This window comes from Carlito syrichta, unplaced genomic scaffold, assembly GCF_000164805.1.
Source record: "Carlito syrichta isolate Samal-C Ts95f unplaced genomic scaffold, Tarsius_syrichta-2.0.1 Scaffold309682, whole genome shotgun sequence".
Taxonomy (NCBI): domain Eukaryota; kingdom Metazoa; phylum Chordata; class Mammalia; order Primates; family Tarsiidae; genus Carlito; species Carlito syrichta.
This window is the reverse complement of record NW_007253778.1, coordinates 168,267-175,170: the sequence shown is the minus strand read 5'-3', so window position 1 is coordinate 175,170 and position 6,904 is coordinate 168,267. Positions and strand designations below refer to the sequence as shown.

Sequence of the window (6,904 nt, the reverse complement as noted above, 5' to 3'; positions counted from 1 at the left end):
AGCTGATGTAGAAAATAAACATGGTCTAAGGGTTTAAAGGCATAATAACCTTAGCTTGTACCAGAAAACAATTTTGGGAAAAATATAAATAAAACCTTAGAAGGATTTTTCATCAGATTAAGTGTTTTCTCATATTATACAATGTGTTCCTAATTACATATTTAATTTAATTAAAGATAACTCACTATGACCCTCTGATTGACTATTTGATATCTGGAAATTAACTCCCAGCATTTATTAAAAAGCTCCACACTGGGTAACGATGCATTGACAGAAATATTATGAACACAGACATTCAATTTCCTTTACCATTTTATTTATAGGACATTCTTGTGTCCAAATCTACAAAAAAAAAAAAAAAAAAAAGGGCCACTAAGCAAATATTTTTCTTTCTTTTTTTTTTGAGTTGTTGTCTCACTCTTGTTGCCCAGGTTGGAGTGCAGTGGTATGCTCACGATCACCACAGCCTCAACCTGCTGGACTTAGGCAATTCTTCCAACTAAGCCTTCCAAGTAGCTGGAACTACAAACACATACCACCATGCCCGACTAAGAAAATATTTTTCTATCAAATTCTCTCTTCAGAGCCCCCTTAATTTCCTTGTTCCTGAGGCTGTAGATAAGGGGGTTCAGCATGGGAATCACCACCATGTAGAACACAGACACCACCTTGTTCTGGTCAGTTGAGCAGCTGGACTTGGGCAACACATAAATGAATGTAATGGTCCCATAGAACAGAGTGACTGCAGTGAGGTGGGAGGTGCAGGTGGAGAAGGCTTTGTGGCGTCCTTTGTTGGAGTGTATCTTCAGGATGGTGATGAGGATGGAGAGGTAGGAGATGGCTATGACAAGCACTGTGACTACAATGATGGAGCCAGCGGAAAATGAGGGAACGACTGCAGACACTGGAATCAGAACAGTTGAGTTCAACCAAAGGAGTAAAATCACAGAAGAAATGATTGACTTGATTTGGTCCACAGAAGACAAGAGAAAAGAAGAAAAAGGTAAAGGAGGAAGCATTAATAAGACCGCCTATATAAGCCACTAGGAGAAGCTGGACACAGACTGAGTGGACATTCTGGTGGAATAGAGCAGTGGGCTGCAGATTGCCACAAAGCGATCATGTGCCATGGCAGCCAAAAGGAAACACTCCACTGTCCCAAAGAAAAGCGCTGAACCAAGCTGGATGGTACATCCAAAGTAGGAGATCGTGTTTCTCTCCACCAGGAAGTTTATAAGTATGTTGAGTGTGACAGAAGATGAATAGCCTATGTCGGCAAAAGCCAAGTGACTCAGAAAAAAATACATAGGATGATGGAGCTGAGAAGAGATTCTGATAAGAATGACAGTGCTGAATTTGCCTAATATGGTCACCAGGTAGATGCATAAGATGATCATGAAGAGGATAACTTGAAGGACGGAATCATCTGTTTAACCCAATAAAATAAACGCTGTCACTGAAGTGTGGTTTCCATTCACTAGAGAATCCATGAAACAACGTTGCCAGAAGGAACCTGTGATGAAAATAGTACATGCAATAAATAAAAATCTATTCGTTTCATTTTTATTAGTACATATGGGAAGTCATTATAAAGATTTTCAAGCACAGTACACTTTTACATCAAATGATGAGTTTATCTGTGTTTTGTTTTTGTTTTTGAGTTGGAGTCTCATTCTTGTTGCCCAGGCTGCAGTGCAGTGGCATGCTCACAGCCACCGCAGCCTCAATCTGCTGGACTTAGGCAATCCTTCCGCCTCAGACTTCCACGTAGCTGGAACTACAGATGCACATCACCATGCCCAGCTAGTTTTTTGTGACTTATTGTAGAGATGTGGTCTTACCAAGTTGTCCAGGCTGGTCTTGAACCCCCCGGGCTCAGGCAATCCTCTCACCTCGGCCTCTCAAAGTGCTGGGATTACAGTCTGAGCCACTGCGCCCAGCCTATCTGTGTTTTTAAAATTATTTTTTGCACAAACACCAGAAATTTTTCTTCAAAAATGTCTTTTTCTTATTTTTTTGTTGTTTCTAAAAACATACTTTAAGTGACTTTAAATCCTAAGAACCAAAAATATAACAGTTGAAAATTTAAAAAAGACTGGTAAGTATATAAAAATATATACGTATAGACTTTCGTAATAAAGATTTGAGTAATAGCTAACATTTATTACATGCTTATTAAGTGATAAACACAGGGCTAGTAATTTTATATATATTGTCTGGGTTTATTTTTCATAAAATATTAATAGTATTAGTTTTATTATGATTTTAAAGATGCATAAACTGAATCTAAAAGGGATTATGTAACTTGTACAAGGTTACATACCAAGTGGTAGAGTCAGAATTTGAACCCCAGGAAGTCTAACTGCCCATTCCTTTAGTAATGATACAATAAATAAATTTAAATAATACCATGAAGTTCATCATACCTGGGAATAAGTGAATAACAGCTTATCCTTTATGCCTTCTGGCAGCTAATGTGTAAAAGAAGCACTTAGTTAGTTACATATTTCACAATATCTATCAGTAAAATAAGATCTTTTTTTTAAAAAGAAGAAATACATTTGTACTTTATTACTAGAAAGAAATTTCAAATTAGGATTATTAGTGAAGTAACTCATTCTCAATATATTGAATTTTAAAAATATGTTTATAATTAAATATATTATTGTTCTATTTTTTCAGGTAGTTTGAAATATCAATGTAATCACTATGCAAAAACTGATTAATATTCAGTGCATAATTAAGATATATTTATCTGAACAAACCAAATAACTTTCTACTGGAACAATATTTTCTAATTTAAATTTTGTAGGAAAAATAATATTATTTTCAACATAATATATAGTTGAGTAAAGTGTAGCCTAATAATTAAAGAAGGATCAGCTAGTGGCCAGGTTGACCCTCCTCTCCAAATTTTCTGACTTTATATCTCAAACTTTGTCTCATATGTTGTTGCCTTAAAGCTAAACGCATTCAGACCCATAAACAAAGCAAGTTCTACTGCAAATGTTTATAATATCTTTATATTTTAAAATCTTTAATTAAAACCTTTGTAACTTTAAATATCAGTTAATGCTCAAAGAATTTCAAAACTAGTGAGTTTATTAGCATTGTGGTGGAGTACCAAGTTGGGACAGTGTCAAAAGACCATATGGGTTTCTGTCTTATGGATAGATAAACAAGGAATCATGGTAATTTAGATTATGCTTGTTTATTAACACGAAGCAGATGGTGGAAACAGCACTTCAATCAAAGTTACTCACTAGCTGATTGGTCGATTACATCTGCCCTGTTTCTGCATTATGCCTTGTGAATACAGATATAATTTTAGAGAGTAAAGTGTTTACAAATGGTAAATGAAAATCAGTACAACAGATTCATTAACAAAAACCCAAGAACTGAGTACCACGTGTTCTCACTCATAAGTGGACCCTGAACACTTATCACAACTTTAAGAAAGGGATTGGCAGTAGCAGGAAACTGCCAGGGGAGGGAAGGGGCGACACAATATCAATAAGGGTAACTGGTTTCAAACCAGGCAAAGTGGGGACCAAAGGGAAGCCTAAACTTAACTTGTATGATGATCACTTGTATACCTAATCCTAAATTGTACCTCACATCTTTAAAATAAAAAATAAAAATAACAACAAAAGCCCAAGTCTTACCTCTTGAAATGAGAACTGATTTATTTTTCACTATGGAAAGCCATAGTGGTTATATAGTTACCTTTTAGTTTTCTTTTCCTTTGAGGAAAAATTTCTGAAGACTCTAGATATTCTCATGGACCATCATTATTTTCTGTAGTGGATATTGAGTCATTCAATTCACACATACAAACAACTAATCTTTCAATATTTTGTCAGTTCTCAAATGGTCAATTTATTCTTTGTCTCTCTCTAGGTGTTCATTGCATAATTCTATAATCTTTGTTTAATAATTATTACAGAGAATATTATAACAAATTGTCTTGCAGATAAATATAAATCCTAAGTTTACAATAATATTTCAGGTATAAAATGCTAACCTTAGCTTTATCAACTTAATATGTGTCTATTGATAAGTATTTTGTATTGGTATTTATAAGACATGTCATTAAGTATGTTGAGGAAATATGAGGTGGAACTGGATATAAAGTTGAATTTTAAATAACAAAAAATTTTAAGGCATATACATTAATTATCAGAGCAAAAGTAAGAAAATAAATGCCTTGAAAGTTGTATTTAAAAAGTTCAAATTAAAAAGAGGTTTGGGTGACTTCCAGATAAAAAATAGTGTCTGACTCTTAATGTCTCAGTGTTACCTCTTGAGTAGTACTACAAAGAGTAGGGGAATGCTGGTGGAATATAGGTATTTTCAACCCAAAGACTTCATTTTGCCATAATTATCTTGATAATCCTAATTTTAGAGTCTGTTGTTCAATTCATGAAGCCCCTCTTTTGAGGAGGTGGATTTACCACCACCAAAATAGTTAGAACTACATTCATTCAGAGTTAACTTTATGCCAAGAACTATGTTTAAGAATTTCTTTCTTTATTTTTTCTGAATAAACGATAGGCTTTATTTATGTATTTTTTTATTTTAAAGATGTGGAGTACAATTCAAGATTAGGTATACAAGTTGTCATCGTATAGGTAAAGTTTGGGTCTCCCTTTGGTCCCCACTTCGCCTGGTTTGAGAACATGTGGTATTCGGTTCTTTTTTTCTGTGGTAGATCTGAGTATGATAGACTCTAAATTCATTCAAATTGCTACAAAGTCCATAATTTTGTCCTTCTTTATGACTGACTAATATCCATCGTGTATATGTACCACATTTTTAAAAAATCCAGTCCACTTTTGATGACCAACACAGTTGGTTCCATATTTTTTGCTATCGTGAATAATGCTGCAAAAAAAATACATGTGTAGGTATCTTTATTATTTTTTTTTTTGAGTTGGGGTCTCACTCTGTCACCCAGGCTGAAGTGCAATGGCATGCTTATGGCCACCGCAGCCTAGACCTGCTGGGCTCAGGCAATTTTTCCACCTCAGCCTTCCAAGTAGCTGTAACTACAGGCACACGCCAGTACACCTGGCTAGTTTCTTTTATTCATTGTAGAGATAAGGTCTCTCCAAGGTGCCCAGTCTGGTCTCGAACCAGTGAACTCAGGCAATCCTCTCACCTCAGCCTTCTAAAGGGTTGGGATTATAGGCATGAGCCACTGTGCCTGACCCAGAGGTATCGTTTTTATAGAATGATATGAAGTCTTCTGGTTGTATTCCCAGAAGGGGGATTGTGGGGTTGTGTGGAATTTTTAGAGTTTTGTAAGAATTTCCACACTGTTTTCCACAGAGGTTGTACTAATTTACACTCCCACCAATGGTGTAGAAGTGTTCCCTTTTCCCCACATTCTCTCCAGCATCTGTTTTTTATTGTGTTATTGATGATGGCTATCCTGATTGGAGTTAGGTGGTATCTCAGCGTGGTTTTAATTTGCATTTCTTTAATAACTAATGAGACTGAGCATTTTTTCGTGTATCTGTTGATTGCTCAGATGTTTTCTTTTGAGAAGTGTCTATAGACACTGCTTAAGAATTTATATGCTTTTAATCCTTACTGCAATTTTATGGGGTAGGTGCTTTTGTTATAATCATTTTTTCTGATGAAATAATTGAGACTGAGAAGTTCTAGCAACTTGTGTTGGATGATTCCAACTCACATCATCAGTTTCTTGCATCCATTGCTAACCACTGAATTCTCCACCTTAATGCTGTACTCCTCTGAAGCTTAAGACCTTCTGGAATGCCATTAGCAACCTGCTCAGTCCATGTTCAAGCATATCCTAGATGTGAAGGCAATTGAGGCTCCCAAGGGCAACCCCAATCAATAGAGGCTGGAATTAAGTGCAGACTCATTCTTCCCCATCTTTCATGGACAATTCTGGAAGGTAATCTCTGGGCCTCTCACTTGTCCCAGTGGAATCAAAATACTGTTGCTACAGCAGATAACTTGATTATTTGATCAGGAAACAAGACTTCAAGGGGGTGAGAATCTCTTATGTGTAGAAATGTATGAAGATAATGTGGAGATCTATTGTACAGCATGGTGACTATAGTTAATATTGTACTATATACTTGAAAAATTGTTGAGAGTAGATCTTAAATGTTTTGATCACAAAAATTTTATAAATATGTGAAATGATGGACATGCTAGTTCACTTGATTTAATAATTTCACAATGTATGCATATATAAAAACATCACATTGTTATCCCACAAATATATACAATTATTATTTTTTATTGCACCTTAATAAAGCTATGGAAAACTATTGTATTCTTGATTCCTTTAACATTCATACAACTCACCAAATAAAAAATTATAACACTGACTTGTGAGATATTTACATATAGAGATGTAAGATATATGACAATTATAACATAAATGGGGCAGAAAGAAAATAAATATATAAGGTCTCAGGGTCTCTCTCTCTCTCTCTCTCTCTCTCTCTCTCTCTCTCTCTCTCTATATATATATATATATATATTTTTTTTTTTTTTTTTAAAGAAAGCAGGATTTATTAAGAGGACAGAAAATCTCCCACAGTGGAGGGGTACCCAGGGGATTGCCAGGTCTCTACATTTTATGTGAATTGACTTGGAAGGCTGAGGCGGAAGGATCGCTGGAGCCCAGCAGGTCGAGGCTGCGGTGGCCAGGAGCGGCCACTGCACTCCAGTCTGGGCGACAGAGTGATACTCCAACTCAAAAAAAAGCCGGGCTTGGTGGCTCAGCCTGTAATCCCAAGCCTTTGGGAGGCTGAGGTGAGTGAATTGCCTGAGCCCATGGGTTCGAGACCCGCCTGGGCAGCGAGACCTCATCTCTACAATAAATCAAAAAAAATCAGCCGGGTGGGGTAGCACATGCCTG

The 6,904-nt window shown here is 36.1% G+C and overlaps 1 pseudogene; it reads right to left on the bottom strand.

Moving 5' to 3' along the window:
• Positions 1 to 548: 548 nt before the first annotated feature.
• LOC103269970 lies at positions 549 to 1,490 on the bottom strand (annotated as a pseudogene).
• Positions 1,491 to 6,904: the final 5,414 nt, after the last annotated feature.